General features: G+C 42.1%; 1 long non-coding RNA gene across 4 annotated transcripts in view; it reads left to right on the forward strand.

The window, feature by feature from the left end:
• Positions 1 to 27,997, forward strand: part of LOC306661381 — a 448,014-nt gene that overhangs the window by 415,015 nt on the left and 5,002 nt on the right. For all 4 annotated transcript variants that reach the window (XR_013763863.1, XR_013763864.1, XR_013763865.1 and 1 more), the window contains one exon: positions 17,564 to 17,692. This is a non-coding gene — a long non-coding RNA (uncharacterized lncRNA). The remainder of the gene's footprint in view (positions 1 to 17,563; positions 17,693 to 27,997) is intronic.

Genomic DNA, 27,997 nt, shown 5'->3' on the forward strand with positions numbered 1-27,997 from the left:
ATCTGAAGTCCTTTTCTGACATTTCTTCTAACATACTGTCATTGGATTCTATTACTATAGAATCTAGATTTGTTTGGATCCTTTTCTTCCCTTATTTTTTCATGTTGTTCATGTATCTTCCCCTCTAGCGCTGCAGATCTGGGGTATTGCAGATTTCCCCCTATAAGCTTATAGTGGCCCTATAGGTTTCCAAAACCCTTTCTTTAAGGGGAGATCAATATTAGCAGTGCCCAAATCAGACAGTATGCAATCCTAGACCAAATAGCCCCTATGGGGACAATAACAAAATTGTCATAATAAACAAAATGTGTTCAAATGTTATCTTTGGTAAAAACAAACAGGTTTACAATAATGTCTGCAGTTTCTAATGGAGGACAAAGAGGATGCAGAGGGATGAAGAATATGGCTGTTAATGGGATAATAGAAGAATATACAGAAGTTCTAGAAAATAGAAAGGGTGAGAGTGTAATCAAAAGAAATTGGATGTTAGCCTGTAAATAAGGGAGAAAGCGACTCTGAGGGAACAGGTAAACAAAAGGAAAAGAAAGCAAGAAAGGTAAAGAAATAAAAATTTAAGTATTTTTTTTAAAAAGGAGAAAAAAGAAAATCTGCTGTATAACAGCCATATACTAATGAAACCTCCCAGTGTTCAGTAGCCTGATGTATGAGAGGTACCTGACATGAGCTTCAAGCCTCCAGCAGGCGTCTCAGGATGGGATTTGCCCCACCCGAAGGTCAGAGCTATGGCTTCCAGGATTATCCAAGATGCCTGCTCTGGCTTCCAAATGTGTTGGCAATTGGGGAGCTGCAGCTCAGGGGTGGACGAGGCCGGGTGCAATCAGTTGGTCTGGGTTCCCGGTGATAGGGCACAGTCAATTGGTCTGGGGGTCCTGGTGGCAGGGAGCAGTCAGTTGATGTGAGGGCCCCAGAGGCAGGGAGTGATTGGTCGGGCTGAGGGGTCTTGGAGACGGGACTCAGTCAGTCCGGCCAGGGGTCCTACAGGGCCTGGCTGTTGTCTCAAAATGGCGGCAGCCACGTGTAATCAAACCTGCAGGTACTGTAACAGTGAACTTCCAGGAAGCAGCAGGTAGCTGGTTCTCCACTGGTGGTCCGCGGTCAGTCTGCTGGCAGCTGTCGGACTATCGGGAGGTGAACCTCGAGCATTGGGTGATGAATAGGAGTAAGGCAGGTGACGGACAGGCGAGAGGCAGGCAAATGGCAGATGATAGATGCCTGACAGTGACCAATCTGCTCTTGAAAAAGGCCTCGATATGCTGGCAGATTGCAGGTGATCACAGGTGGTCACAGCAGACAAATGGGGTAAAGAGCAGGGGATTGATAAGCAGCAAAAACTGCCTCACCGAGAAACACATATCCTCTGCTTGAATCTGCATTGCGGAGGGACAAGGAACGCAGCCTCCCTCTAGACCGCCATCTTGGCTCTCCCTCTGCGAGCATCTTTATGCCCAGAGGCCTGTTTTATTCTGAGGCAGATTCCAGGTATGGATGAGTTGGGTGCATGTATGTAAAAATTGAAACTATAAGGCTATTAATAGGACATACTCAGTGGCATCTGGCATTCCATAAACTTATAGTTGTTATCAAAGCCTTCAGTCCTTGGAAAAAGTGCATTTAGCTGCTTGATTTTTGACACAGTAGTTGACATGGTCACATATATTAACTATCCTGAGTGCTGACACCTGCCTCTAGGCCACCCTGACATGTGTCTTCCCCATATAAAGGAGTTTCCGTCTCATCTCCTCCACTAGGCCTATGCATGTCCTCTCCACAAGACCCATGTGCTCTGCTTAGGGCCCAGGCTGCAGTCAGTGTTGGTGTTATGCAGTGTGCTGAAAGTATTTAGGATGCAAATTAAAACGAGAAAATGATTAAATTTTATTAAGAATACTTAAAGCATGGGGAAAAAAGGAGTGTAAGAAAAAAATTAACAGGACAAGTTTTAGGGGAAGGGAAGAATATAAGTGGTAGGGGAACCGGCACTCCTGTGCAGTTGGTGCAGAGCTGACTGGAGCTCCACAGCTGCTGACATGGCTGGTGCTAGACTTGGTTCTAGCTTTATAGGTGGTGCTGCCTCTAGCAAGGATGCTGGGAGCAGAGCTGACTTGAGCTCCATAGGAGACAGATGATCCTGTGCTGGCACTAGCTATCTTCTGAAGCTGCTACAGAGCTGGTTCCTGTCCTGATTTGCAGCTATACACTGCTGTTGTCTGTGACTGCTGACAGCTCTGTGACTGCTGACACTTGGCACCACATCTAATGACAAAAATGTCTCTAGAAAAAATGTGACTATTTTTTCTGTCACTACTTCTAGCTGAATCTGACTTTTGAAATTTTTCCAGAACTTATGCTGGGGATAGAACTGATGACAGCACAGAGCTTTTTTAATATAGTGATACCCATGAATGGTATAATTGGAAGTTATTTAAAATGACTTGAAGACTAAATTTTTATTTACATTTTAAGCATAAAATATAATAAGCCATAAAGAATATGAAAGAGAAAAAGAAAATTAAAGCAAAAAGGCTGCTGTCAAAGGAATGGCTATAAGTCTCTGGTGCTAGATCTGGCCCTGGTGATAACTCGGGGGCCGGTACTGAAGGGTGCACTGGTTGTCTGTAGCTCTGGGACTGGTGCCGTGGGGGATGCTAGAGTATCTGGTGCTCTAGCTGTGGAATTAGAACAAAAGATGGTGTCTGGGAAAGTGCTGGAACTGGCTCTATCTCACCCCGTAGTGTTGGGGCAGTTCTAGAATTAACTCCTTCTCTGGGACTGATTCTCACTACAGTTTGGTGTCAGAAAGTACAGCTGTATGGAGGAATCTTTGGCTCTGGAGGTGGAGGTGCCTGTGGGTCTGTGGCAGTACTAGATCTTAGATGAGGAGGCTCCATCTTAAAGCCCCACCATGGCCCAGGGGTGAGATGCTGTCCCACCTGTTGGATTGTGAGCTCTGAGGAATGGGAACATGTCAGGGGTTCATGGTTATATTCTAACATGCAACAGGGAGAACACAGGAGCCTGAGGAATGAATGAATGCATGGGTAGATAAACCTAAAATTCTTTGTGTCTCCATTTTCTTGTAATATAAGATCACCTGACTTGTTGAGCTTTTGGGAGGATCACACTGATTTATGCAGTAAACAGTAAGTGCTTTCTGAGTGCCAGGATCTGTTCTAGAAACTTGGAAATGCAGCACTGAACATGCACAGGCCTCCTTCATAATAAGTTGACTTAAGAAAAGATTAAGTGAGGGAATGCAGGTCACAGGCATGTGGTCTGACAGCTGGGAGCAGGTGCTTGGATGAAGGTCATGCAGAAGTTCATGTCCAGCAGCTTATGACCAGCCCAGGTGGGGCCCGTGGAAGACCAGATATGGGATTCATGCTCTGAATGTCCCTGCTCTCATGATCCCCCTTGACTTTCTCCTCACTTGTCCTCAGTTTTCCCATCTGTGAAATGTTCTCATGGGAAAATCTTTCCCTTGGTTCCTTAATGAAGTTGGTGTGGACTCTAATAGACAAAGAACTCCCTGTGGTTTGTCTCTTTCTAGATAACCCTGTAGAGTAGGGTTTGAGTTCACCCAGGCAATAGGGCTGTGTCCCCAGAGATTATCTAGGGACCCCCTTTCTGGACAATGGCTAATCTGGGTGTGGGTCCTGAGTCCAATCCTCAGTGGCCATGATGATCCGGGCATTGACAGTGAACTGGTCATATGACTTCACAGACCAGCAGTGGTTCAGCTTGGTGAACAATCGGGGACTACCACAGATCTTTCTCCCTCAACTTCATTGCTTCCCATCATGTGGATGGTCATCTTTCATTTAACCACACAGCTACATGAGGAAATTGGGTTGTTTCTAGCATTTGCTCTAAAGAAAGCTGTGGTGAATAACACTATCCATGTGTGAAATGTAGAGGGTTTTGTGTGGATTGAATCCCTTGAACTGGGAGTACTGAATCAAATGGTAAATACATTTCTAACATTCATAGATGTGAATACTGAAGATGTTTGCACTGGAGGACAACTTGTATTCTGTCAGCAAATAAAGATTCCTGGGTTAGGGGTATAGCTCAGGAGTAGAGTGCTTTTCTAGCATGCATGATGCCCTGGGTTTACTCTGCAGTATTGAAAATAAAAATTGTCCGTCCTAGCATTTCTCTGAATTTTCTTTTTATTCAATCCGGTTGTACCAAGCAATTATTCATCATTCAAATATATATTTATTTCTTATTACACACCATGCTCTATTCTAGAGTAGATTGCTATGAATGAAGAAAGTCCTTGACCCAAAGGAATTTAAATTCTAATGGAATTAGACAAACAATTAAGATGTAGTTTGTTTGGTAGTTACATACTGTGAATAAAAAGTAAGACAGGAAAATCTACATGCTTGACATTTTTATATTAATCAAGAGACCTCACTGAGAAAATGCCAATTCAGCAAAGATTGCTTCTCTCCTGGTTTCATTTCACTGTTTATTGCCATATTCTCTTTTCCATTCTTACCCTACAATTACCCTACAAGTAGAGTTTTCTCATTCTTTTAGCTTGTAAATTGTTTTTTTTTTCTGTTTTTAGTTTTTGGTTTTTTGCATTTTGCATTTTGACTTTTTGATTTTGAGGTGGTACTGAGGATGTAACCCATGGCTTTATGTTTGCTACCCTGTGCTTTATCACTAGGCCACACCTGCAAACCCCTAGAAATAATTTTTGAAAACACTGTTTCTGAAAAAGCTGTTTGTCATAATTTATCCAATACTTAGTGATTTTGTAGTGAAAATGCTTTTCATAAAATATGTATATTTGCTTTTTAGCCACTGTGAATGTAAGGATTTGAATCAGCAAAAAAAATGAGAAGTAATATGTGAGCTAATGTAGAGTATATTGTTATCTATTTGGTAAATGCTTAATGAATGAAATGCTGAGCATCTGTAGGAAAATAAAAATATTTTTTACACTATTCATAAAATCAAAACTATTTTTTTCCTATTGTGGTGCTTTATTTTCCCTTTGCCAATATAGTTGTTTTGTGTGACAGCCAGGAGACTCCTCAAATCAATAGCCACTTAGCCTGTATGGTGGTTTACAAAAAAGGAAGAAAAACTCAGAAGAATGTTAGGTGTTTTCTTCTTTATTGTTTTATTATGATGTAGTGCTTTAAATTTTGTGATTAAAATTTGTTAGAAAGTAATTATTTGATTCAACTCAAATATTTGTGCTAAAAACAAAGAGCTACTGTATGAATAGTAAGTTCATCAATATTTAAAATGTTTTTAGCTATACCCAATCTGTTTTTCACATTAAGTCTAAGCTATCCATTTGTTTTCATTTAAAACCAAGATACTGTGTTTCTGCTAATCAGTACAGATGTGTTCTTTGATAGAAAATGTCAGCATGAATCACCTCTAAGGTCTTTTTTTGAACACTGCATTGGCAGCACTTAAAACCATTCCAGAAGAAAAGCATGTCACTGCATGATGTGATATGTCTGTTATATCAAGTCTGTAGGGAACATATAGGTTTTCACCACTTGAACACAACATCAGGGTGAAACAAACTGCTTAACTCTCTGTGTGAACTAGTTTAAAAACCCACAGAGAAGGAAGAAGGGTTGGCAGCCATATCTCCTGGAATGGGGTGATGCATTTAGTCAGGATTTAACGGAGAGAAAAATAATATTTTAATACCTAATTTACGAACAGAAATGGCTATGATAAATGATTTTTGGAGTTGTGCATATAATTATGCTTTTTATGACCCACGTTATGTGATTGTTCTCTTAGTGCAATCCTTTGTACTAAGAAGAACACTTATTGAGGTTAAGATGTGATGTGATCAGTTTGAATTTGTGTATGTGTGTGTGTGTGTGTGTGTTATTCTGTTATCATTATTCTTTATACACAGTTTGTGTTTAGTAATAACTGAGCAAAGCTTTCTTCTACTCCCCCATCATCACTTCACTTTGGAGGTTTAACCAAAGAACTTATATGAGTTTCCAAGATTGCAGAATTGCCATAGTGTAGCGCACAGCTGTGCATTTTCAGAAGAAAGAAAATAAACACTTTAAGAGGTGAGCTTAGGAGATAGATAATGAGGGACTGGGGGTATGGCTTAGTGGCAAGAGCACTTGCCTAGCATGCAGGAGGCCCCCAGCAGTGAAAAAAAAAAAAAGAAGAGGATGAGAATGAAGGGGGCCAGCAGCAGAGTCTGTTGGCCCAATTTCAGCCTCAAACAAGTCTGGAAGTGTACCTCACTTGCAACATAAAGCAGCCTATAAACCATATGTAGCCACAAAGCACTGAAATTGAGCCAATTACCCCAATCAGGTCTTTGAAGAACTTCTCACCTATGAATTTCTCTTCCCCAAAACTTAGGCCACTGTGACTCAACCTGGATTTTTAAAAAATTTTGATTCAACATACTTCTTAAAAAACTTAGGCCAAAATACTTTTTAAATAACATATAACTTCATAAATACTCATACAGATGTTTGAATGATATCACTAGGTATCATGGTATGTTAGTCAGTTTTTCATCACTGTGACTAAAATGCCTGAAAAGAACAACTTAGAGGAGGAAAAGTTTATCGGGCACTCATGGCTTCCAAGGTCTCAGTCCACAGATGGTCAGTTTAGACTTTGGGTCTAATGTGAGGCAACACATGGTAGGTGGAAGAACATGGTGGAGTAGTGCTGCTCCATTATTGGCAGCCAGAACCCTTCCAGGGCATGCCCCCAGTAACCCACTTCCTTCAGTCATGCTCCACATGCCTACAGTTAGTCCATTCATATAGGATGGATGGATTGGGGGGATATCTCATATTCAAACAATAGCATCCTACCCCTGGTCCCCAAAACTCATGTCCATCTCACAATGAAAAGTGTATTTACGTCATTTCCAATAGTCTCATAGTCTTAACAATACAGAAACTCAACTGGGTAAATAGGTCCTGCAATTCTACATATAGCTTGTAGTACACATGGTGAGATATGCTCTCAAAAGGGCATGGGCAATTCCACCCCTTTGGCCTTGCTGGTTGTGGTGCATACCTGACTCTCTCAGCAGATTGTCCACATTACTGACATCTCTTAATTCCTAGGGTTTTCATTTCCAGCTTTGGACTCAGGAGTAGCCTGCAGGAATTCTGACCTGGATCATGTTGTAGTTCTAGTTTTAGTTTTTAAGGAAGTTTCATACTGATTTCCATAGTGACTGAAGTAATTTACAATCCCACCAACAGTTCCTTTTCCCCTCTATCATCCCCAGCACTTGTTACTTTTCATTTTCTTGATAATGGCCATTATGACTGGGATATGGAATATGGATATATAAATGGAATTTCAATGAAGCTTTGACTTGCAATTCCCTGACAGTTAAAGTTGTTGAACATTTTTTCATGTTTATTAACCATTTGTACTTCTTTTGAAAAAATGTCTTTTCAAAATACATAGATCAGTGGTACAGAACAGAAGACACAGAGACAAACATCACAGACACAGTCATCATATCTGATCCTTGATAAAGGTGCCAAAAAGTATGCACTGGAGAAAAGATAGCCTTTAATAAATGGCTTTGGAAAAACTGGTTATCCATGTGTAGAAGAAAGAGACTAGACCCTCATCTAGTTCAGCACAAAAATCAACTCAAAATGGATCAAAGTCCTTGGAATTAGACCAGGAACTTGCAACTAGTAAAAGAAAATATAAGACCAATTTTCCAGAATATAGGCACAGGCAACAACTTTTTCAATAGGACCCCTGAAGCTCAGAAATAATACCAAGAGTTTAATAAATGAGTAAAAATCTTCATAGCAAAGGAAGCAATTTTAAATGTAAAGAAAGAAGCTAAACAATGGGAGAAAATCTTTGCTAGCTACTCTGACAGAGGAATAATATGTAGAATATATAAAAAACTCAAAAAACTCAACACCAAAGAAAAGAAAACAATCACATAGCCCAGTTAATAAATGGGCAAATGAATTGAACAGATACTTCTCAAAAGAAAGAAATACAATCAACAAATACACGAAAAAAAAAATTCAACATCATTAGCAATTAGGAAAATGCCAAACAAAACTACACTGAGATTTTTATCTCATACCAGTTAGAATGGCAGCCATCAAGAATACAAATGATGATAAATGCTGGAAAGGATATTGTAAAAAAGGAATGGTGGGATTTTAAATTAAAACAACCACTATGGCAGTCAATATTGGAGGCTCCTCAAAAGACTAAGAATGGAAACACCATATGACCTAGCTGTACCACTCCTTAGTATTTATCCTAAAGAATTTAAGTCATCATACTACATGCTTACTCATGTTTGCAGCGGCACAAGTCACAATAGTCAAGATATGATGAATGAATGAAGAAAATGTGGTATGTAAACACACAGAATTTTTATTTAGTTATAAAGGATGAAATTATATCATTTGCAGGAAAATGGATAGAATAATATGTTAAGCAAAATAAGCCAAACTTGGAAGGTCAAGGGTCATATGATTTCTTTCATGTATGGAAACTAGAGAGGAAAAAGGACAAGAAAGGTGGTGGAGGGTACCTCAGGAAAACTGAAGGGAGATCAGGAAGACAGAGGAAAGGGACCAGGGGGATGGAGGAGGAGAAGTAAAGACAAACCAGACATGGAGATACAGTAAAAACAGTATGACCAACAATGACACCACTAAAAGCAATAGAAAAGAAAGAAGGCCAAAACAATATACAATAAAAAAATAATAAAGGCAAAAGTAATAATAAAACAAGAAAAAATAAAGGGAGAAAAGAAGATAAAAGGAAAAGAAAATGAGAAAGGGGAAAAATAAAAATTCAAAGAATAAAAAGGTAAATAAAATTAGATGTAAATTAAGAAGACTATTTTAAAAAGGGAAGAGAAAGAAAAGTCAAAGAAATTACTTCTTGCTGAGGTGTATTGGAGAAGCTTTTTTTTCTGGGTTTTCTAATATTGGAATTCCTCTGGTGTGGGGTAGGGGAATAGTAGTGGCAGTTGGAGCCTGTTGGAATTTCTCTCTGCTACCACCCTACAAGCACATTTCCTGCTGGGTCATCTAGTTAACGGTTGGTTGTCCACAGCTTAGCATATTCACTCCAGAGGCCTTTTTCCTTTTCATTTTCATACCCAGATCCACAGCAACCTGTGATTAGCTTTGCAGCCTGTGGGCCAGGGAGGGAGATCTCTCAGTCTGTGCACCAATGAGTGTAGCAAATGTACAAACTCGGGTGTATCCTTAAATGTGACAGAGAATAGGGAAAGCAAACAGATGACTGAGTTCTGCACTTGAGGGGGTCAGTTTCAGGAAACAAGAAATGTGCCAACCTTGGTCTTGGCACTATCAGATCCCCACCCTTTGTCTTCACTACAGAGGGCAGTGTCACCAACAGCTGTGCCCTCCACAGCCTGAACTCCTAACTGCTTAAACTTCTCATTGTGACTTCACTGACCCTCTTCCTCTCTATGATTGGACTCAGGACCATCTCTCACCCACTGTGTCAGTATGTCCCCAGGGACACTGAATGGTCATAGTTCTGCATTTCTGATCTCCAGAGTAACTCAGTCCCAAACAGTAGGGCTCCTGTTGAGGTGGCCCCTGTTTATAGGACTCTGAGATATGGTGTGTGATACAGTGGATTTCTTCCCCAAAGCTAGCCTGTCACACAGGAAGTTACTTGCAGCCTAAATTCCCACACTGGACTTAAAACTTACACTAACTGTGGGTTTCTGTTGTGGCTAGGATGGATGGTTCATTGTCATTGGAACTACATGCCTCTCCGGACTCACTACCTCCCCAGAGAGTCAGGGGTGGAGTTGCAGACTGAGTACTTTTCTCATGCTTTTTATCTTTCCCACCTCTTTCTTGATCCTTGGAGCTCCTCCTCTTTTTCTCTCTTTGGAACATAGTTTCTTCTTTGTTGTCCAACCTCTTACTAAGTCATGCAAAGGATACTTTCATTTCACCATCTTAATCCCACAGCAACCATTTCCACAGAGGTCTCAAAGTCTGTGGAGTGGATCTCTAAGGATAGATTAGAGATTGCCAGCCTCTCTCTATGGGGTATAATCATGTTCTCTTTCCAGCAGAGCCTTACATATTCCTAAAATGTTGTCAAAGTACTTTCTAGTGTTGGCTTCCTGGTCCCTCCTGGTCTGCAAAATGGACCCTGCATTGACTATTTTCTCTCCAACCCTCCTCTTGATGGCCAGATAACAGAAAGGCCTAGAACTTATGGATTTTCTTCCTACATGCCTTCTCATGTGTTCCTGTCTTGTACCCACATCCAGAAACTTGACTGTTTATTTTATACTATTCCAAAAGAAGTGAAAAAGGTAAAGGCCTTGACCACAGGCCTAGGACACTGCTTAAAAATTTAATTAGCATCATATCTTAACAATATTTGACATAATTGTTACATAGCAATGCAGAGAAATCTGCAGTGCAGTTTGGCATGCAGATTGGTAGGTTGGCACTGTCCTAAAGCCTGAATACCCTTGAAAGATGCTGCAGAGCTGGTTTGTTCCCCAACCTTGTTTCATCTTCCTCAACTTTGGCCACAGGCTATTCTCAAGACCACATTGCTATTCACAGGTTTACATTACTTATCTTTGCTGTGGCAAAATACCTGAGAAAAGCAACTTAAAGAAGGAAACACTTATTTGGCTCATTGTTTCAGTTCATACTTAGCTAGTTTCAGTGCTTTTAGACCTATGGTTTGGCATAGCATCATGGTGGAGAAGGTGTGGTTGAACATAGCTGCTTACCTCAAGGCAGCTAGAACCTAGAGGGAAGAAGGAGGGACAGAGAGGAGAAGGGGCTGGGACAGATAAGCCCTTTCAAGACACATAACTAGTGACCTACTTCCTCTTTCTCTAACTAGACCCCACCTCCCACCTTGCAATAATGCCATCAAATAATGAACCCATCATTGGATTAATCCACTGATGAAGTTAGTACCCTCATGATATAGTCAATTTTCTGAAGTCCCACATCTGAACATTACTGCATTGGGAACCAAGTCTTCAACCCATGAGCCTTTTGGAACATTCCATATTCAAACCATAATACCTTTTTCAAAAGGCTGGGTTTGGCCCAGCTATTGAATTATACCAGAGGGGAAGGGTGCTGTTCCACAAATGCAGCAGTTTAGAAATACATGTTATTTGGGACTAGTCTTTCTGAGAGGCTTCAGTGTGCAGTTCCTTCTGGTGACCAGGATTAGTTTATTAAACCTCAAGGTAACATAAAAAGCAGCCTCCATCTCCCAAAGCAAAGTTTGAATGATCTCTCTTTTAAGCCTCATGCTCAAGGTCAATGGTGCATATTTAATCTTCAGAATTTGCTTTCTGAGACATTGGTAATTAAACCATCATTTTGCCTATTTTCAATAGTTAAAACATTTTCCCCTTCATCTTTTTATGGAGGGACATTACAGAGGACAACTGACTTCTATTTTTGAGATTTTGACCCAGGAAGAGAGTAGGAGAACATCTAAGTATGGACTTGTGTTGGAGGCGGATCTGGATGCAGTCTAGGCCAAGCACAGGTCAGATTTTACTAACTCAAGGTGGTACTTCAGGCACCTGTTTCCTTTCATTAGAAGGATAACTTAGCATTGCACATAAGGACCAATAAGTTTATCATTTATCTGGGTAGTTTACCTTTTTGCTTTTCTTTCAGGCCACATTTATCAGAATGGAAAGGGTAGCCAGGGGGACCCAGGAAACCTAAACTACCATCTCTGTGTAAGGGAATGAGAGTGAACAGGGAGAAACAGACTTCTCCCCCACCTCACATCCTCTACTTTTCTATAAGAGGATGAGATGGGGCTGATTATCTTAGAGCGAACCTGTCTCAGAGCTGAGCTGAAACTTGCTTCAATTTTAGGATTCAACCCATGTCTGGGGCCATACTCCATCCCAGGGACCTCTTCTTTCCACATAGGCTGTCACATGAGGTTCAGGTCTCTTGCTTCTATTTCTGGTATCTGCCCCTCCAGTGATGAGCCCATCCATTCTGACTTCAGGACCCAGCTTCCCTGCCCTGCCCCAGGAACAGCTGCAGGCACCTGGGTTTGCCATGCCTACTCATGCCAGGTGGCCCCACAGTTTTCTCCTTCCATGCAACTCCAGCCACATTTTCAGTGTTGACAGATTTGGTCTTACTTGTGTGCATGCTCACTGAAAGAGACCAAGACACTGGGCAAGGCATTGGGGGTGGGAAGAGAAAGGGGAACAAAAGACATTAGTGTGTGACCCACAATCCTGGTACTGAGTGCTGGTTGGGATGAAGTAACCAGAGCCTCTGCTGGCCCATCTGTGGGATCCAGGCCAGGTGCAGGACTTTCCTTGACTGACTATCTGGAGAGTATTTGGCTGCCAAAGACATAGTAAACTAGTGGGAAGGTAGAAGGCCATCTGGCAATCATTTTACCTTATAAGACACATCTGGAAAAAACTGACCATTGAGTCTTTTCTCTACCCTCAACCCTGTGGCCCCAGAAAAGCTGTGGAAGCTTTCCATTGGCATCTGTTACTCACCATAAAAAGAGTTTTCATGAAAAGGCTTTAATACTCTACTTTCCACCCACCGATTCTAAGGGATGCCATTCAAGATCAGGGTCCAGATTTTATTTGTAGAAAGGACTTTTTTTTTTTTTAGATGATAACCCACCCATACCACTCTTTTTATTTTATAGTTGTAGGTGAACATAATACACTTATTTTATTTTATGAAGATCAAACCCAGGGTCTTACACATGCTAGGCAAGTGTACCACCACTGAGCCACAAGCCCAGCCCTACATGAACTACCAGATGGATCTGAGGACTTTCTCATTCTGGCAGTGCACACTGGCCCTGACTCAATGAGACTTAGGATGGTACCTGAAATGGCAAACTTTAAGTGTATGGCCACTACCAGTCACGTGCTGAGACTCACACTAGCACTGTAGACATTAGGAATGGAGGCTCTGGATTGTGAAATCTACCAAATTAGGTTTAAGTGTGGCCTGAGGACAGCCTGCAGGGATACCATCCCCCACCCTGCTTTCAGCAATCCTGATATCCCCAATCTCAACAGGTTGACTTAGACATAAACCATCTAATTCCACAAGAGCCAACCTGTCCACTCAATATCCAGCCTCTTCCCAAGGTAACAGTGGGCTGCATTTCCAAAAAGAGAGTCTTCCAGCTTGGAGCCCAGCTTGGTGGCTTAGAAGAAGCAATTTCTTTTGTTGTTGTTTATTATTCTAAATAAAAGTTTAAGTCAAAGAATTCTGTCACCCTTTTAATATGACACGTTTCTTATTTTAGCCAGTGCTTGTTCATTAGGGTAACTGGTTTAGCTCTTCCAGATTTTCTCATCTGCTGAGAAAATCACTAGCCTTCACAGTCACAGAATCTGAAATTAGTGAGAGTGTGGCATTGTGTGACAAATCTCCCACAGGCCTTCCACAGACCAGGAAATGACTTCTGGTGATTATATAGATAATACAATAGGGATGGACTTTTGTCAGTTTTTTTCTTTTGAATGAAGACAAGCCAGATGTGTGAGAAGAGACTCAGTTCAAGAACATGGAAGATACAAAGTCTATGCTCATCATATGCTTGATTATCAACTAGAAAAGACTTCTCCAACTTAGGACACTCCTGACACTGGAAACCACACAAATCACCCTGTGGGAGGAGCATTAGCTCTAGGCATGGTCAAGTATAACATTCCTTGGTATATTTGGGTCTGTAATCCCTGAGGATTTATACACCCAATTGTGGGCATCCACCATGAAACACTAGGCAATGATTTGAGAGCTCAGTTGGCCTGGCTGTCTGTAGCTGTGGTCATTAGAGGGAGAGTCTCACAGAACATTTTCCTTTTTTTCCCCAAAGGAACTGAACTCTCTATAAAACTAAAGTTAGGTAAAAGGAAATCCAAGGCTGAGTGGGGTTTTAGAAATTATTCAGCTCTAACACATCCCCCTCACTTAACAGGAGAGGAACATGAGGCCTAGAGGAGAAATTTGATGTCCAAGGTCACCTGGTATGTTTGGGCCAGAAATGGGAAAAGGGCACAGGTGTGATGCCCTGATATCATCCTCATCTTGATTGCCCCAGAGTTGACCAACTCCCTACTCCACGCCCTAGCACTGAATAATGCCACAGTAGTGCTGTGTTGTAAAGCATTTATATTCACCAAGTCTGGGGGAGCTGGTGGAAGTAGATCTTAGGTCTGGTTTTACAACTGAGAGCTTGGAAGACAGACCTTCAGAGCTTGATCCAAGTTTAGGAAGAAGTCATAAAATTGAGGAGCTTGATCCAAGTTTAGGAAGAAGTCATAAAATTGAGGAGCCTCCAGTCTTTCTATCCATTTATCTCCAGCCATCTCTAAGCACAGGTTCCTTCAACATCCAGGCTTCACTGTTGGAAGGATTAAGCTGTGTGTAGAAAGATACCTGACATTGTGGCACTTCACTCCCAGAGAACCCCTTATGTACATGTGCAATGGTGCTGCTAGGCTTGGAAAGACAACAACAATAGCAGTTGGCAGTCCTGGGCCTTAGGAATAAGCATATCATCTTCTAAATCAAGGCACTGCCTACAAGAGGATCAACTTTGCATTTGTAGTGACCTTGATCTTGGATGACACTATCCAAAGGAAGGGCTGGTTCCACTGAGGAATTGCTGCTACTGAGCATCTGCTGACTATAGACACAGGAAGAGGTGATGAGGCAGTGACTTTCAGAGGGACAGGTAAATGTCCCTTCACAAAACCATATGCATGTACAAACACATACACACAAACACATATACACATGTGTGCACACACAACTACCACATCACAAGACATCAAGAGACACACCCTCCCATCCATTCTGATATGGACCAACACACACTTACATACACAGAGCACAGGGGCACATTACCATGGGTTTCCATGGAGTGACTAAACCAAGCAAACCTCGCTTTCTTCTGATCAAGCAGGCATGCCTGAGTACCTCCTTTCACAGACAAGATGATCAGTGTCAAGAACCAGGAACAACACATCAATAGAGAACATGCAGTCAGTCATGGGCAAAAACAAGAAACAAGGAACTCAGCTTTCACATAGAACATCCATTTGCATCTCCAAAAATTATCCAAAAATAAATAAGTAAATAAAAACAATAAACCAAAACATGTAATACAGCAAAATAGAACCAAAACTCCAAATCATATGAATTAACAACACAAAACAAATGATAGCCTTCATACGTACTACCTGGAGAGTGGTCTGCACTGGTACATCTAATAAGTAAATTGAATGTAAGAACTTCCTGGGAGGGGGCTGCCACTCACCCCCACTGCCTGCTTAGGGAGGTGCCTCTCACAAGCTCTAGTGGGGCAACAGCTAACAGCAAACTGTGGCACTGTCATCCACTTTCACACTGCCCACCGCCCCCATGGCCAGGTGATTTGTCTTCTCCACCGGGACCATGCTGTGAAACTCCCACCTATGAAGAATTGAAGGGCACCATCACCACCCACAGCTGGATGTGTCACTTGCAGGTGGAAAAACAACCAGTTGACTTCTTGCCCCCTCATCCAATTAAATCACTCTGTTCCCTTCAATGAAGATCATCAATTGCCTCAGTCCTTAGTGTTTCAAAAACATATTTATCTGCTTTATTTTCTTTGCACATATATTCATTGAGCAATATGTGTTCATTTTACACACTTTTTGAACACGCAGTGCATTTTACCTCTTGTTTCCTCTTTAAGGGAGATAATCTGAGAGTCTGCTTGGTATAAAGTAGCTATACTAGCTTTTGTATCTACTTTTAATAAGCATAAACGGGCACAGCAGATGTGAAGCTGCCTGCCAATGTGTGGTTTTTGAGGATGCTTGGAAATAAGGGAGAAGAAAATTCTGTACACTTCTGCCAGATCTGGACCATAGCTGAAGAGGAGGGAATGGAAGGAGCTGTCAAGACAATCTGCTGCAAAGGAAGCGGGTGTTCTGCATTCTGCAATGGCCTTGAGTTCTAGATGGCCAGTGCTTTAGCTGATTCCTCAGAAAGAGATTTTCCCCATTTCAGTCAATAAAACCAACAGCAGTGGCACCTCAGTGAGGCCACAGAGGAGGGTGTTGGGAACTGTGATGGACATGGCATAATCCCAGTTTATTAATGAGGATCAGCAGCCAATGGAAATGGTAAATCATCCTCCAGCCCAGCAAGGAAGCACATGTACCAATTAGAAGTGGGTAGGGGGCCCCTGCACCTCCAAGGAAGGGTCTAAAGTCAACCCAAATTTTAGGGATTTTTTTTTTCTCTTCCATCCTGTTCTGGAACTCAGATTATGTGCAGTGAACTCTTCCTTGAATGTGGCTTGTTAGTGAGAAATCTGAAGATTGGTTCATGTTAGGAAGAGGTGAGACTTATTTTAACTCATGTAAAGAGCCATGACTCAAATACACTCATCTTTAAAATAGAGAGTGAGGAAAAAATAGAAACTTCACAATCAGTAAAGTACACTTTTTTTCTTTTTACAAGTTCTAAAAAGCACCAAGAGTCAAAATCAGAAATGAACAACTTGGTTCAAGTTTCCCATCTAGAAAGCAGCATGACTCAATTAAGAAGGAAGACAGTCACTCAAATGGGATCTTCTCTTTGGAGGTGTAAAAGGGTAAACACAAGCCTGTCTGTCCATGCCATTTTTCTATGGGGTCAGGAGTTCTAGTCACTGATGGAGGCCAGGACACCTTGAGGCCTTTTGTACAGTATTTGGCTTTAACATCAAGAGTGCTTCCTCTTGCTCCATGTGAAATAACTATGGTAATTTTTAAAGCAACAGGAAGAGCTTGTTATATACATGGCCATTTAGAATCAACTGAGTTTGGCCAGGGCTGGTCTTTCATGTGGGCAGAGCTGCAGCTGCCTGTGTGCCCAGTGATCTGAAGACCCTCTCACTCATCTCCCTGTTACCCTCAATGTCTCCATTAAATCTGCTTCTTGGGTCAAGTTACTCATCTTAAGGTTCCTGCTGAAATGAAGATTATCTCCTTGGGAAAAGCAATATGTTAACATGTTAGTGCCAAGTCCCATGAGCACATGCAGGAACAAAATACATGAAAATGAACTTTCTGTTTAAGGGATTGGATAGCAATCCCTTAAGGGATTGGATAGCAATACCATAGCTGATTCTTTAGGGAAACTGAATGGTCAAATTGTTGAAAGTTTGAAATCATAAATGCTGGATGCTTATCCTATGGATGAGATGGAAAGCCTGCTCCCCCTTTGGCCACTCAACTGATGAATTGGTTGGAAACAAAGGCAGAAAGATGACAAAGAATTCAGGTGCCTGAGGGCACCTTTTTCCTAAAGACTATCTACTGCAATGCCCTTGGAAATGAAGGCTGATTGTCTGCTTATCTGCAGGCAATGTCAGGATAACATGCCTCTGTGGATTTTGGAAGGAGATGGATTTTGGAAGGAGAATGCTGAGGAAGAGAAGTAGACAGGAAGCTTGTTTTCTGACTTTCTGGTTTCATTCTTTCCAGGAACTAAGGACCAAATGTGGGTCTGTGGGCTGTCCTGCCCCTTGACTTCTGATGAGAAGATTCCAAAAGTCCAAACCAAAAAAATATAAAATAAAAATAAAAAAGATAGAGAGGAATTCCTTTGAAAGAGTAAGTAACAAATAACATTGCAAGGGATAGATAACATTGTGCTGTTAGTCATATCCATGACTACAATGAGTTGTATGTATTTTATCTTTTCCCATTTTCTCTTTCCTCTTTTATTTAACAAACAGGGTCTTCCTATGTTGCCCAGGCTGGCCCCATATTCCATGCTTAATTGATACTCCATCTTGCCAACAGATGATTACATCCTTAAATTAATTCTCTCCCTCTTTGTCTCTCCCCCAAACATCTACACTTTGTGACAATTCTTGCTTGAATCTTGCTGAGTTAAGGCTATTGCTACAGAAACAGGGGTGCACAACTTTCATCTCTTCTACTGTCCTACTTGGAGAGCATTCGTGTGGTTACAAATGACACTCCTGACACTAGAAACCACACAAATCACCCTGCAGGAGGAGCATTAGCTCTAGGCATGGTCAAGTTTGGCATTCCTTGGTATATTTCAGTCTGTAATTCCTGAGGGTTTATATATCCAATTGTGGGCATCTGCCATGAAACACCAGGTAATGATTTGAGAGCTCAGTTGGACTGGCTGTCTGCAGCTGTGGTCACCAGACATTCTCACAGAACACCATCCTTTTTTTCCCCAAAGGAACTGAACTCTCTATAAAACTAAAGACTGTCTCTGGACAGCTTCTTCTATTAAAACAAATCCCCATGTCATGGATCTGCTCCAGGCTGGGCCAGTACATCAACACTCATGTTTTCCTTAAAAATAAAAGAGGTCTCACTTAACCCCCAGGAGGCCCACATGATATAAGGTGTGTGTCTAAAGACAGTCGAACCCATTGTGAATAACAAATGACTCTAGAAGGGTTTTGGTAAGCATTTGAGAATCAGGCAATTTGAGTTTTGATAATGAAGAAAAGGTTACAAGTTTACCTGGCAATAAATCCACAAAGGAAATAGCAGACAGAATCTTCTTAGGCAATCCTCCCTTATCTTTCCCTTCCACCCTTTCTTTCATACCATGCCGGAAGCTGGGGGAGATAAGTAGAGAATCATCCACATCTGAAATCTGGGCCTGCCCTATCTTTCTGTATCCTGACTCACTGAGAGGCATCACACCAAAGTTCCATGTGTGAAAAGGAGGAATGAATTTGAGGAGAGGTGGTCAAATCTGCCTTGTTCTGAATCCTTTGGTTTCCTAAAACAGCTTTGACTTTGTCCCAGATGGGGCCATTGGGAGGTCTTCCTGGGACAATTAGCAGGAATAGCTGGCCTCTTAATGAGATTTGCTAAGAGAAATGCCCACCTTTCATTATGCAGCATATGTGGTAGCCTGTTACCCAGGCTCAGAACTTCCATTACTGTTGTTTAATTGGCCAGATGCCCATTTTATATGAATGGTATAACTAGAATTTTTCTCAAATTACTAATCAGAATTATAATGAACAAACCAAAAAATTCTTATTTCCTAACTCCCTGACTCTGATCTAGAATCTAAAACTCCCTATTATTTGGCTATCCTACTATGGGTTGAATTATGTCCTCCAGAAATTCACATGTCGATGTCCTAAACCCCTGTACCTCAGAATATGACTATATTTGAAGATATTGTCTGAAAGAAATAATTAAACTAAAATGAGGTCATGAGGGTGGGCCCTTAATTCAGTACAACTGATTGGTATCCTTATAAGAAGAATAAATTTGGACAGAGACACATATAGAAGGAAGACCACATGAAGAAGGCAGTCATCGGCAAGTCAAGAACTCAGGCCTAGAACTGATCCTTCCCTCATGGCTTATAAGGAACCAACCTCATCTATACACCTTGATCTAAGACTTCTGCCTCCAGGACTGTGAGAAAATCATTGTTGTTGAAGTCTGTTGTACTGTGTCAGGCAGCCCCAGGGGACCAAAATGTTATCCCTTCACCCTTATTTCCTGTTGCTTCCTGCAGAAACTCTCCAACCATGTCAGGCTGCACTCCTCATTGTCCTTTGACTGTGCCATCTTTATGCCAACTCTGGGCTTTGGTCCACATGGTGCCTTCTCCCTGTAGTGCCAGACCTCCCCCCCCCTCACCTCTCAGGGGTCAGCAAAGCACAGACCTTAAGCCACATCCAGCTTGCCCTCTAGTTTTGTAAATAAAGTTTTACTGGGCATATCCATGGCCATCCATGTGGCATTGTGTGGCTGCTTCCATGTTACAGAGCCGAGCTGCAGGAGAGACCATGTGGTGCCTGCCAAGCCTAAAATATTTACTGCCTGACCCTTCATAGAAAGAGGCAGCTAATCCCTGATCCATGGAAATCTCATCCATTCCTGGAGGCTTCCAGGACCCTCAACTGCCCACCAAGTTCCCTTTTCTGATCTCCTGCAACACTGTGACTGAGTAAAAACCTGAATTCAAGTTTTAGATCCACTCTATCCCAGCCAAATGACTCTGGGTAATATTTAAAATTTCTGAGCCAAGTTTCTTCACCTATCAAAAGACAATGATATTATTCACTCAAAGAGCTTTGGGTAAGGGGAATAATAAATGTAAAAAGAACTTTGCAAAATTGTAAGCATATAAATATGCTAATATCAAAACAAAATTTAAACTGTTTTTCTTAAACTTTGTTTTATTTCAGAAGGATTAGGTTTGTCTCCCTGACTAAATTTTACCTTTCTCAAGTTCAGAGGCTTTATTAGAATTCTGTGGATTCCAATTATGATCCTATGGAAATATAGTCACACTTTTTATCTTTGGGAAGTTTTAAGTGTGCATATGCTCTCTTTATGGCATTCCTCAATCTCCATCCTTCACCACCATACCTGGTACCCTGAGATTTGACTTCTGTAACCCCTATCAAGGAATTCCCCTTCACTGGGCCTCCTGCTGGGGCTGGCCAAGGGATAGTGCTAACACGGCAGAGAAGGACTAGTCTTGAGTCCAGGGCTCTCCAGCCTCATCAGGCAACTTCTGAAATAGCTTTGCTCAAGCCCATATCTGTAGGGCTAATGATAACTGATGATGTAGGTACTACAACAGGGCTGCCTTAGCCCTGTGGCAGGTGAAATCAGACATTCTGATTGTAGTTACTGTCTCAGGAGACTCTTTTAGGAGGAACTATGGTATGTTCCATCTGCTTTACTTTTCTCTTGCAGAAAAAACAGCATGGGAACTTATTCCTATTTATTATTATATTATATATGTTATATATTATTATATTACATATCATATTATATGTATATAATATATTATAATAAAAGAGTAGACTTGGCATCAGGTATACGTGAATTCAGATCCTGGATCTTGTTAGCTGCTTGTTTTCATCATCATAAAATGGGCACATATACTATGTCCCTCATGGGGTTAAGTCAGTTAATTATGTAAATTACATGAGAGGGTAGCTGGCACATGTAGTGAATAATCAAAAACAAAACTATTATTAATATTAATATTATTAAGGTATAAATGTCTGATAATACTGTTATACACTCTGAGGGGACAAGATTTTAAATGACTGAGCTGGACTGGAGAGGGATTAGGGACACACATCAACCTTGGGAGCTAAAAGAATGTTCCCTCTCCAATCTAAAAATAGTACTATGCCTAAAAAATTGGGCTCCCAAGGAATCCTGAACAGAAAAACCACCACAGCCCATGACCAGAAGATCCCTGTCTCTATACTGGACAAATTTATAAAGCCCTTTTCTAATCACAAGAGAGAAGGAGGGAATGAAAGAGAACTGAGAATGTGGTAGGGTCACTAAGAAAAGAAGAGCACAGATTGAAGGTTGCAGTCCTGGAAAGATTCCCCTTATTTAATAATCCTGTCCAGGGCCTCCTTGCTAGTGACTCTCAGAAGACAGGAAGAGCAGGAAGCAGAGCAGCATGCTTAGGAGCATGGACTCTGAGCTAGGTGACCTGACTTTGAATCCTGGCTCCTTTGGAACTATGTAACCTTAGCACATATTACTTCAAATCTCCATGGTTTAGTCAAGGGAACAAAGAATGTGGGCCCAGACTGAAATGTCCAGATAAGTATAATCTTAGAGGACACTGGTCCTCTTTCTCTCTGGCATACTAGAAACTATGGAAAGCTGGTGTTATCTGTAGAAACTGGTTTGTTGCATATACACCAAGACAGTTAGTTGTTCCTTGGAATGCTGGTCTTACAACAGAACAAAGCAAGCTAATGAAGTCACTGTGTAGCTTAACCTATAAAACCCTTATCCCTGTGGCAACTGCCACACAACAGAGCACAGTGGAAAGGACAGGTGCTATTTGTCCAGTCATCCACCACTGGTCTTTGTGGTGAAGTGTTGTGAGGGATGGAGGCATGACTTGTCCAGTTCATTGTCATTGGATCTTTTCTATAAGAAAGTTTCAGCAAAACTTATGTCTTCTACACTTTTGGGAGATATTTTCTTTAGTATTTTTGCAGTCTGTCCTCCTGCCCTAGCACAATTGTGCTGAAGACCATATACCATGTGAATTGCATAATGAGTGATTTTGTACTGTATCATGGGCATTATAGATATCATGAGACTTCAAAGCTCCTATAAAAGAGTTCTGATGCTTTTGTTTTAGCAGCTGATGAGCCTGTTTAATTTCAGGCTGCAATTCTGACCAGACTTCTGTGGCTTGTGATTCAATACCAGATCTGGTTCAAAGTCTTTGCTATAGAGTTTGTGCCCCCAGTGGACAGTCTATTCTGTGGCCTGGTCAGTATTTCAGTTCTTAAAGGACATGGTGTGCTGTTTAGGGAGACTCTGGTGAGCGCAGGAGTTCATAAATGACTTTACAGAGTCACTTTCCTGAGCTGCTGTTGGTGTGCAACCTCCTGGCCCCTCACAGTTTCCCAGGAATCCCTTTCTCTAGCCCTCTGACCAGAAAGCTGGAACTCTATTTACTCTGGCTAGGTAGGCATTTTCATGATGGTACCACATCTGGTGCTTAGTGGCAGGGAGGTAGAGAGGAAAGAACTAGAATAAGGTTTCCCCATTCTTCAAAATTTGGGCTCCTATAACTCTAACCAGGGGTCTTTTTAGAGGCTACTTCAGGAGAGACTGGAAAGAAGAGAAATGTGAATTTCTCCACTTTGAGCATTTTGGGTTCTCTTGCTGTCTCCTGAGTGTTCGTTCCCTGCAGGGATTCTTTTGGAGCTATTTGTGGTCCCCTGTCACTGACTGCCTTGCCTGCAGATGGGGATCCCAGTAGACACTGAGGTGCAGGACCCTGGGTCATTAAGATGAGTAATGCGCTCCTTCCCCTGGGGCAACTCACTTTTTGACCCCTGGAGATTTCTCCTACTTTCTTCAAAACTCAACTACTAATTAAAAATATTTTTGGAATATTTCATGTAGTACTTAAATGCATTTATAATGGGATAATGCCAGACTTGTATGTTCATATTTATACCCTGAACAAGAAATATTAAATGATTATCATCAGCAGAGTGGCAGCCTGGTGACGTGGGAAGAGTGAGTGCTGGGCTCCTGGGATCTGCATGCCTGGTGCTGCTTGACAGTTTGACGAGTCATTTGAACTGAGGCAAGTCAATGTGGCAATGCTGTTTAGTTTTATCATCCATAAAATTTTCTTATTTTTTTGTTTAGTTTGTCCTCTTTTCTATTCTTTTGTTTTGTTCTTTGTAGTATCTTTAATATCTTTGAACTTATTCTCCAGGGTTTGTTTTTTCAGTGTGTGTGTGTATATATATATATATATATATATATATATATATATATATATATATATATTATATATATATATCCCAACTCTTTATTTTGGAATAATTCCTGGGATGACTCTCCTCTTACACACCTTTTTAGCTGTAGTTATACTATTCAACCCATAAATTGAATGTTTATCTACTTAATTATTTTTTTAATAAAACAAGGCTCTTTCTTTCTTTCTTTTGGTTGAAGGCTATTCTCTCCTGATCAGTCATTATTATGTTACCTTTCGGGGGACGTCCCTATTCCTCTTGCCTATATTGATTGATTTTATATTATGAGTGTTTAAACTTGTAAGTACTTTAAAAAATGAACTCAATATATTTTTAAAGATACTTTCTGTCTCAGCAGCTTGAGGCTGAGTCAGGAAGATCACAAAGCCAGCCTCACCAACAGTGAGGAAGTAAGCAACTCAGTGATACCCTGAAATACAAAATAGGGTTGCAGATGTGGCTCAGTGGTCCAGTGCCTCTGAGTTCAATCCCTGTTACCCTGCCCCCAAAAGAAACCTTCTGAGGATTCAATTATATTCTCCCTATATTTTTGTTCAGGTTGTATTAACTCTGTCATTAGATGCTAGATTCCAATATAATTAGATGCAGAATTTTTTTGTTTCTCAAATGTGTTTCATTTCTTATTCTGTCTTGGATTTCCTAGATGTGTGTGAATCATGGTAATAATTTCTGGCATCTTTGTACAAGAGTCACTTTTGTACTGCACTCCCAAAGATGACAGAAATCACTCCCAAGAAAGCAGTGCATATTACTGTAACATCATTTCAGTAATTATGGGGGAGCATCCAGGAATATGTGGCTAGTTGGATATGCCAATAGCCAATTTTGGACTAAGGTCTTCCTGTTCTTCTTGGATGTTTGTAGATACCTAAAGAACTATCCTCTCTCTGTGTTCAAGAAACTCCCTGTTCTACTGGTGTGATACAGGCCTTACTGCATGTTCCTTGGTAAAGGTAGGGTACAGGAAGAAACTCATCCCTGGAGTTGAACTATAGTACCCCTAAAACCCAGTCCGTTGGCTGTCCAGAGTCACCTGTACTCCCTGTATTCACAGTCCCCAAGTTCAGAGCATTGCCAGAGTAGATAAATTCCCCAAAGTTTCATGAGAATCAATCTGTCAAACTTTTTCAGAAAACTCACTGGAAGTGTGGCTGCCCACTTGGAATGAACTGCCTTTTAACAATGACACCGATGCTTCAAATTTAAACCAGGCTAGCGTGCTCTGAGAAGCAGTTCTTCTTCATGTTAGTTCACCCAGGGACAATTGTCAGTGCGCGCACTGAGATCAAAGTGAGTTCCTGCAAGTTAAAGATGGCAGCACACACAGCGTCAATCGTGCATTTCCAAGCTGTTCTGGGACAGCAGATTCAGAACACATTTCACGCCCAAAATGAAGGTTTACTTGCAAGAGAGCCCTTGTTGCTAGGATCATCGACTTTGAGGACAGAATTGGGACTGCTGAGGAGATCAATTCCCCAATGTAGTTTGGAAATCCATTGGTCAAAATGTTACAGAAAACTCACTTGAATTGCAGTGCCTGCTTGGAACCAACTGCGATATACCAAAGGCAAAGATGCATCCAAGTGAAACCAGACCTGAGGACAAAGTGAGTTCCTGGAAGATGAAGCTGCCTGCACAAACTGCTTAAGTTCTTCACTTCGACACATTTGTAGAAGAAGTGGCATTGTGCATGGGGTTGCTAATTGATGTAGTGGGGAAAACTTCAAGGCATCACAACATTCAGGCATGGATATTGCTAGCAGATTTTATTCTGGTTTTCTGTAACCATGAGAGCAAAGAGCAGAGAGTAAACTGTTAGGTCAGAAAAGCTGGAGTAAAACTGGGTCTCAGGGAGCTGTGGTTGTTAAAGCATTACAATCACCAAAGAGATGCTAAACCATTTACTCAGACAATAGGAGAGATGGCTTGAGGACATCTCAGGAATTGGGGACACCAAAGACAACTCAGGCTCAAAGTATATTCAGGTAAAAATTCCTTTGAGAAGTGAGCATGGAGGCACCCTGCTGACACAGGGATCTGAGGATGTGGTTTTCCTTGCTCCATATAACAGGTATGCAAATGCTGCAAAAGCCATGGTCCCCAGATGCTTGGCCATTGCTTGAGATGGTGGCTGGCCTTGGTTTCAACTAGGGGGTGCTGGTTCTGCAGGAATGCAAGATGCTGGAGTTAGGTGGTCATGTATGCTTCCACAAAGATTTAGAAATAGAGGCCTAGCAGTTCAAAGAATTACAAGGTCAGAATCCCTGAAAGTAGACTCTGACAGGGTAGTGTGGGAGGCTGTGGGATGGAAGCTTAAGCTGCCATGGAGACCCCTGGGATTAAGAGATGCCAGCAACTGTAAATCATGTGCTCAGGAATGTTGGATAGAGTGAGGCCATGGGATCAGGCTGTCCAGGTCCTTTGGAGCACACTGTGCACAACTATGTATCGCAGATGCTGAACATGCGGATACAAGATTTGTTGGCCCAGCTGAGTTTTAGTCTTGATTTGGTCCCATCTCTTCTATGTGCCTATTTCTCCCATTTGAAATGGGAATATTTACTGGGTGCCAATGTGTATTGGAGGTATATGTTGATTCGGATTTTTACATAACCAAGAGTTTGACTTGAGACTCAAAGGAGACTTTTTTTTGGAGTTTTTGGCAATGATAGAATTATTAAGATTAGGGGGACTCTTGGAGATGCAGTGAGTGTATTATGCATGGTGAAATGGACATGACCTTTTGGGGACCAGGTGTATCATGTGATGGTTTGGAGAATAGGTTTTCCTCAAAAGCTCATGTGAGCTAATGCAGAAATGTTCAGAGGCAAAAGTATTTGATTATGAGCATGGTAACCTGATCAATAAATAAATCCTTGGGTGGATTAATAATTAGAAAGGACTACTGTATCAGGTTGTAACTGTGGGAAGGTGGGGCATGGCTGGAAGATGGAGGTCACTAGTGGCATGTCCTTGGAGAAAATATTTTCTCATTTGCTCTTTCTTACTCTCTGCTTTGTGGCTGCATGAGGTGAGCAGCTTTCCTTCAAAATGACCTTGTGCCATGGTCTTCTTCACCTCAGACCCAGAGCAATGGGACCCATGGACTGACACCACTGAAACATGAGGTGTTCTGCATCACCTTGGGCCAAGAGCAATGCAGTCAGACAAACATGGACTGAGACCTCTGAGAAGTGTGATGCTAGGCAACAGGGAGAACACTGCATACCCTCAATTCAGTTTAGAGAGATGGATATGCATATGTTTTAGTTAGGAGGAAAGGGCATTCTTCCCAAACAAAACATTTTACCTGAAGTACTATCAAAGAGTCAGGCACTGGTAGTGGCTCAAGAATCCTATGGGACAGTTCCAGGGCCATTCTAATTGTTTTCCGAATTGATAGTATTGTGGGAAACTATGGAGGAAAAATCAACTAGAGCTATTTGGGGGCAATTGATGGTGGTTTCACTCGAGACGGATATAGTCATGTCAAGCAGAATCCATACAGAACAGATATTATTTGGAGTCATGTAGAATGACTGTCCAAATAACCAGAAGGAAAGCAGCCTCAGAATAACACCCTGAAGCAGTGAGAACAACTGTGTGGCAGGTGTGGGAAAAGAAGCAGCAGAGCCTGGAGGAGGGGCTAAGCTCAGACCAGCGGTGGAGAGTGGGGGTGGGGAGGCCTTCCTTTGACCACCCTGCTCCGCCCCAAGTCCTTTCTCCTTCACGCGTTCCAGCCTGATGTCACAAGGGCTAAAGTCAAAGGTGCACCTTTGGTCTCCAGAGGAACTGGAGTCTTGCCGGAGCTCCTCTGGTCGTCTGACTCATGTCGGATCTGACAAGCAACAGGTGCCCGAATGGGCAGCTTTTTTAGTAAACGAGGTTGCGGGCCTCACCGCCTGACCCTGTTGGGCTATCAGGCCCTCATCCGCCTGTTCCACGATTGTCCCACTCCTCGCAGGGACCACCCTGCTGCTCCTGCCTCTGCTATCTGGCCTGCCTGCAGGAAAGTCCACGAAGATCCCCGACCTCTCGTGCCTCATACAGCTGGCTGCCAAAGAGGCCCTCTCCTACAGGCAGTGTGCTCCAGTGTGGGGATCCTGCTGCCAGTGCCCTGGGGGTCCTCCCGCCAAAGAGCCAGTGTTATCATCTAGGAACTAACTGATGTTTGGACCGTCGAGTACCTTACGGATCCCTCCTCCTGCTAGGCGCAGACCAATCCTCCCGCCTTCAGTTGCTCAGCAGTTCCACCAGGCTGAGGAGCCCATGACACGGGCTCATTTCCCTGTAGTTCCTTCGGAGGAAATAGAGCTCAGGGCCCAAGAACAACCTGAAGAAGGCGTGGTCCACCAAGAGGAGGAGGAGCAAGAAGAGGAGGAAGAAGAGAGCGGTGATCCGCAAGAGAGCCTGGAGGAGCAGGAAATGGGTGCCCTGAGCAAAGGGGAAGTAACCCCAGCAACTCCTCTGGAGACTCAGGGAGACCTCAGTGCCCTGGAGCCCAATTCTGGGCCTCTGGAGGAAAACACCATTCCAGAGAGGGCCCAGGTGTCTCCCCAGAACTGCCTTGTGGGAACCCTGCCACCAACAGCTCCCAGTGCCC

The sequence above is a fragment of the Sciurus vulgaris genome (genome assembly GCF_902686455.1).
Source record: "Sciurus vulgaris genome assembly, chromosome: 5".
Classification (NCBI taxonomy): domain Eukaryota; kingdom Metazoa; phylum Chordata; class Mammalia; order Rodentia; family Sciuridae; genus Sciurus; species Sciurus vulgaris.